Below are 6000 nucleotides of genomic sequence, written 5' to 3'. Positions count from 1 at the left end.
GTTTTTGTGGCAACTTTTGAGGCAGAAGTTGAACTGAAAATTTGAACCCATCCTTCCTCAGAATTCCTGCACCCTCCATCATGACCCTATAATATTATCTTCCTTTGCGGAGTGATGAAAAGAGAGCTCTTGAGGCTTACAGAAATACCCCAAACCTTAAGGTTAAGATTACCTGCTGAGGCAAACACTGTTGATAGCCTTCTTAACAGCCATTCCCCCTTCTCTTTCTTTTCTGCCACAACCTACCTTCTTACATTACAAACTGATAATCTCTGGACATGTAACCCAACCATGGTCAATGGCACCTGAAGGGTATTCTGGGCAAGATTTTCCACCCAGATTAAAAGAGAAAAAATGTCCCTTCTTCCTGCCTTTGGATGTTGTTACAAGAAGATGTGATGTTTATAGCTGTGGGAACCTTTTTGCTACCATGAGGGAAAATCAATAGTCTCAGAGAAGACCACAAACTCTGACAATGTTGCACTGCTGAATTAACCAACCCTAGAGCCAGCTACCTCTGGACTTCCTGCAATGTGGAATAATACACTACCCATTTGTTAAAAGCCATGTAGTTGCACTTCTTGTTAATTGCTGTTGAAAACATAACATTTATTTAATGGATGACATTATTAAGCAATTAAAATAACGAACTTAAAATGATAATCTGAAAATGTTTTAGAACATTTTTTTAGTTTTAGAACACCTAAATTTAGAAGTTTTAAAACACCTAAATTTTAGTTATGGAATTTAACTGTATCCAGTCTGAAGAAAACATATTAAGTCATTAAGGCAGTGGCCCCTTTCATATTCTATCCTCCCAGGTCGAGTATCTCTTGGAAGCAATGCTGATAAAGCCTGGCCACGTGAGCACTGACAGGAGGATAGGAAAACTAGCAACTTGGGAGCTATCCTGTAAGGAACTGTTGTAGAAGTGTTCCTGCTGGTCTCCAGTTCCTTCCCATACGGCCCTAGGCACTGAGAATCTGCCTAAAATGTTGCCCTAGCACCTATAGTTTCAGCCTCCAAACGCACCCTCCTCTGTAACTTTCAGTAATGGTGGCTCCCACACCTGCCCATTCAGCTGTAGGCAAAGGCTTGGTGGAGGTAGCTGTCCAACTTGCAAAATTAGGTGGTAGAAGTAACATCCAGCCAGGAGTCTACGATGGCAGACTAAGGCCCAAAGCCACTACCTGACAGAAGAAACTGCCCAGGTGAGGCCCCAAAGAATTTTAAACCCCTATAAAACATTCAGCAAAAACGTTATATTGAAAGAAATCCTTTGTAGAATTGAGTATAACCACAAATTGTTTTGCAAGGTTTTGATTTTTATACCATATTTCTTTGAGGCAAATATATTTTGTACTGGATTTTGTATGAATTTCTTAGGCTTTCGGTTTTTAAAAAAAAGATGTTGTGTCTTTTACTAATTCAGTTGTTTAATTATATGCTTTCATGTGTATTCTTTCTGACACAAGATCATCAACCTGTCTCCTCCAGCACTAAGCCTAGTGCTTTGCAGCCACGACTTAATATAAAATGACTGAGAGAAACAAGGCGGGGGGGGGGGGGAACACAACACAAAACACAAAAATCAAAGCAAATTAGAACATGTTCATAAACAAGGCGGGTGACTGCTTTACGAATGCTGTTTTTAAATCCTCTATAATTATTATCGATAAAAACAGCAGCAATACCTGTTGTTATAATATAAGAGAAATATAACCGCTTCCTTTTTTCTGGTAACTGGTTCTTCTATATGAGCGTTGAAAGGGTCGATTCCTGGCACCCTTACGCTAGATTGGGATGTCCAATACCACCAGTTTTTGACGCACTGAACTACGGAAAAGAGTAGAAGACTAAGCAAATATATTGTACTAGGAAGGGGAGACCCTTTCTTTCTGGAGATTTTCCGCTCTCTTCGGTCCGTTACAACTAGGAGATGAAACATTTGCAGACTCAGCGAGAGCTCTCTAGGTGAAGTCCTCATGAGTTCCGAAAGCCTCTACAGAGTTCCAAAAGTCCCCCCCAAGAACTTACGTTGTGGCACTCCACCGCAGGCCAAGACGCCACACCTCCCGGCTGCGCCACACGTTTGGCCACACACTGGGGCCGCAACCCCGAACACCCGCCCTAGCTCTCCGCCAGGGAGCCGCGGTCCAGCGAAAGCCCTGGACCCCGGCAGGGGCGGGGCCAAGGCCCGGAAGAGGCGGGGCCCGGAGCGCCAAACGCCTGGCGAAAGAAGTTGTGCTTCCTTTTCCGCGCGGCCACCGAAGGATGAGGGCTCGTGGCGTACCATCGGCCAAGCGGGCCGGGCGGCAGCGTCTGCGGGCCAGTCGCTGGGCTCTTCGAGGTGGGAGTCGTCTTAGTTCCTCCTGTTTCTGCCGGGAGCCTGATTCCTTGCCGGAACCCATACCCGCCTCGGGCCTTTTGCCCTTGGGTGCCCGCGCCCAGGGCCTCCGACCCTTGCCCGAGCGCAGCCGAGTGGTCCGCAGGGCCGCGAGGTCGGCCTGGGAGGCAGCCTTCCCCTTCCCCTCCCGCAGTTGATGCTCCCGGAGCTTACTTCCAGGTCATTGGCTCAGTCGCATTTTTTGAGTAACTAGCCGCGACTTTTAACCTGACCGTTTTAGTAGACCCTGGTTTCCACTGTTCTAAGCTCAAAAGGTAATAAAGGGCCTTCTCAGATTCAGGTGGTTCCGAGGCGGCCGGTATGGCGGACGCGTTTGGTGCTCCTTAGGCCCTTTTCCGGAGCCCTTTTGTATCCCCAGCAAAGCCTTGTGTGCGGCCTAGACGGTTTTAGGGTCCCCTAAATGGGCTGTGTATTTAACCCTAGTAAGGGAGCATTTTGTAAAAGGGGGAAGGGATTATCTTTAGGATGTTAAGACGGCCTTAACTGTACTTTGTGATTGGCTTTTAAAATTAACAGCAGTTTAGTAACGGTTCTGGTAGGGTTTTAGTAGAGTTAACGTCGCATTCGTGAGTCTTCCTTTGTCAATGTGCTGTAAAGACGTGGTATTGAAGTTGGAGAACAGTACGTACTGTGTAGATCCCCGTCCGCCCTCCCCCCAGGCCATAAATGCCTGCTCTACCCTTAGATGTTTGCGTTTATATAGAGATGGGTATTTCTGGACATAATATGGAAGAAACTGGTCAACAGCTGGGAGACTGGAAAAACATTGCCTGTTCAAAAACAAGTTATTAATGAATACTTCATCGATGAGACTTGGTATAATCTGTGGTTTTTTGTTCCCTCCCCCACATACGTTGCTGTCAACAAGGCAACTGTGCTGGCTAAAAGTAGTTTATATTTGGTATTAGTCATCTTTATTTTGAGGCCTAAGGGACTTGAATCCTATTTTTATTGGTAAATACTGGAATTTTAAAAAATTTTAAAGAATTTACCAACGAAATATTTGGTAAAATATTGATAATGTAGGTAATTCCTGAAACAATAAATACAGAGCCCACCAAACCATTTAAGAACTGATTTTACCACTACAGTGGTGTCTCATTTCTTCCCTGTCCCATTCTCCTGCCTTCCATCCTGAGGTGCCTATCGTCTGCACTTTTGTATCCCCTCTCTTAGCTTTTTGAGCTGAGTGGGGTGGATAGCAGTTTTATTCCAAATATGTGTCCCTGAATATTCTTGTAGGCTTTACACAAATGGGATTATGCATGTAATTGTCAGTAGTTTCCATGAATCTCAGTACACTGATATTTTCCAGTTGGAATTATTCATAACTAATAGTTTGTGTTCCTAATATTGATTATGTGAAATTATTTGCAGACTTGAAAATGATAAATTGTTTTGCAAGGTCCAACATTTGATGTGTCTTCATAAATCATTTCCAGTAGCTGTCTGGTTCAATTATTTATCCTCCTGGGGTGCTGTGGGGATATGTATGATCTGGGGCCTGGCCATTCCCCTTGCACTACCTACGTGTGCTTTCAGGCAACCTGGGACTTAATTCCACAAGACTGTCCAATAATGATGCCCACATAATGTATCTGCTCTAAAACTGTATTAGATTTGCTATTGTGATGCTGTAGTTGGAGGTCTGCACACTTGTTTTTACATATCTGACCTTTAACCTGATTCATATCTCATCCTTGTCAAGCTCTGAGACAGAAAAGCAATGGCTAGGTACTCATTAGGACCATCATGTCTTAAAATCGATACTGCCACAGTAAAGAACATCATATGTGTCCACTATTTTTCCTATTCATGCTAATAAACCCATTTTCAGCTTGGAAAGATGATTTAGGGAATTATTAAGGCTTAAAGAGTCAAAAGTACTAATATGCTCAAATCATTGTAAAGATTTTAAATTTTGGATTTACGTGTTTTGACTACCAAAAAAATAATTAAGCAGAAAGTACTTTGTTCATTAGAGAGGTCTTAAACAACAGGAAATTTTTCCAGTATATGGCCTCAGTGTTAGTAATTTTATTAAAAAGTTAGTTGGGAGTCAGAAGGGTTGCAAATACTATGTTTATGGTTCCTGATAAGAAGGAAAAAATCTTACTGGACCATTCCTGCAGATAAGATGCCAAACAAACAGATGCAAGTACAAATGAGAACTCAAAATATTTTAATTTCCAGGTGCATCAAAGCCTATGAGGTGAAGATGAATGAAAGGCATCCTGAGGTTTTCCAGAAACTGCTCACAGGATGGCTGTGATAAAATCACTAGGAGCACAACTGCATGTAATGAGGTACCAAAAGTTAATGTTAATTGTGTGCTTTTTTATGTATTTGTGGTACTGTTCATGAAGAGCGGTCCCAAAAATGTTTACTACGTTTTTGACATAGGTTAAAAACTGGCACAATGATGACTTAAATTACTTTTTGCCGTTTACCCAGCTGAGTGTTTCTTTGAAGAAATAATTTTAAGACTGAGATGCCAGTAACCTATACTGCTTATGTGAATTACTCAGGTATAATGCAGCTTTCTATTAAAATGGGTGAAACGTTCTTTTCCCCATATAGGTAGCTGCAGATGAATATTCAAGTCCAAAACTATCATGGTTGAAATTCATTACCTAAAGTAAGTAATTATGATTTGTCAAGTATCACAGCTATTGATAATTTAAAAGTATCTGAAACTCCAAAGGGCTAGGACCATTTTCTGTTAAAATTGCCTCTGTGTGTCAGGAGTATGATTTCTTTTTGATTTTTGATTATGGAATGATTTTCACTGTTGGTTTCTGATTTTTTTTTTTTCTTCTAGAGGCATGCAATTGGAAGGAAAAATGAATTGGTCAAGAAGATATGAATTGGAACAGATGATGAAAATTAGTATTTTATTTAACATAGATCACCCCACAATAAGTTTAATGCAGAAAAACACATGTTTGAGTACTTGTAATTGCTGGACAATAAAGTCTATTATCTTTAAAATATATCAAATGTTTAAACAGCTCCATTTTTATAATCACTAGTAGGACTTGTTTTTAACATACTTTATGGATAGTATGTTCTTGTCAATAACCAGCTCATTTGTGGACTGATTCCCTTTGAGAAGGCAGTCAGCTGGGGAGACATTCTAGTACCTCTAGTTCTCCTGCCCTTTCTTGCCTTAGGGGATTTCAGCAAACTAGATAACCATGGAGGTTTCCCCTTCAAGACCTGCTATTATACCTAAAAAAACAAGTATTTGGAATCTCCTAAACACCTTAATGAATTATGTCTTAGAAGTAAAGATTTCATATGTGACCTACAGAGTTTGTTTAAAATTTAAATCTCTTTTTTTTAAAGATTTTATTTATTTATTTGACAGAGACAGAGACAGCCAGCGAGAGAGGGAACACAAGCAGGGGGAGTGGGAGAGGAAGAAGCAGGCTCATAGCGGAGGAGCCTGATGTGGGGCTCGATCCCAGAACGCCGGGATCACGCCCTGAGCCGAAGGCAGACGCTTAACCGCTGTGCCACCCAGGCGCCCCTAAAATTTAAATCTCATTTTATTCTTTGTTTTTACCTTTGAATAGAAAAGTAATCCTGGG

At 41.5% G+C, this 6000-nt stretch overlaps 1 long non-coding RNA gene and 1 other non-coding gene across 2 annotated transcripts; both read left to right on the top strand.

The window, feature by feature from the left end:
* The first annotated feature begins 2240 nt into the window (after positions 1–2240).
* LOC103677488 lies at positions 2241–5400 on the top strand. Its single transcript, XR_572420.2, has 4 exons — positions 2241–2350; positions 4601–4713; positions 4988–5045; positions 5229–5400. It is a non-coding gene; the product is annotated as an uncharacterized LOC103677488 (long non-coding RNA).
* Positions 4818–4906, top strand: LOC121101762. The gene has a single exon (XR_005833801.1). It is a non-coding gene; the product is annotated as a small nucleolar RNA SNORD87 (small nucleolar RNA).
* Positions 5401–6000: the final 600 nt, after the last annotated feature.

This window comes from Ursus maritimus, unplaced genomic scaffold (genome assembly GCF_017311325.1).
Source record: "Ursus maritimus isolate PB19 unplaced genomic scaffold, ASM1731132v1 scaffold_9, whole genome shotgun sequence".
Classification (NCBI taxonomy): Eukaryota; Metazoa; Chordata; class Mammalia; order Carnivora; family Ursidae; genus Ursus; species Ursus maritimus.
Note: the sequence above shows the minus strand (reverse complement) of the source record. Positions and strands in the feature narration are given on the sequence as shown.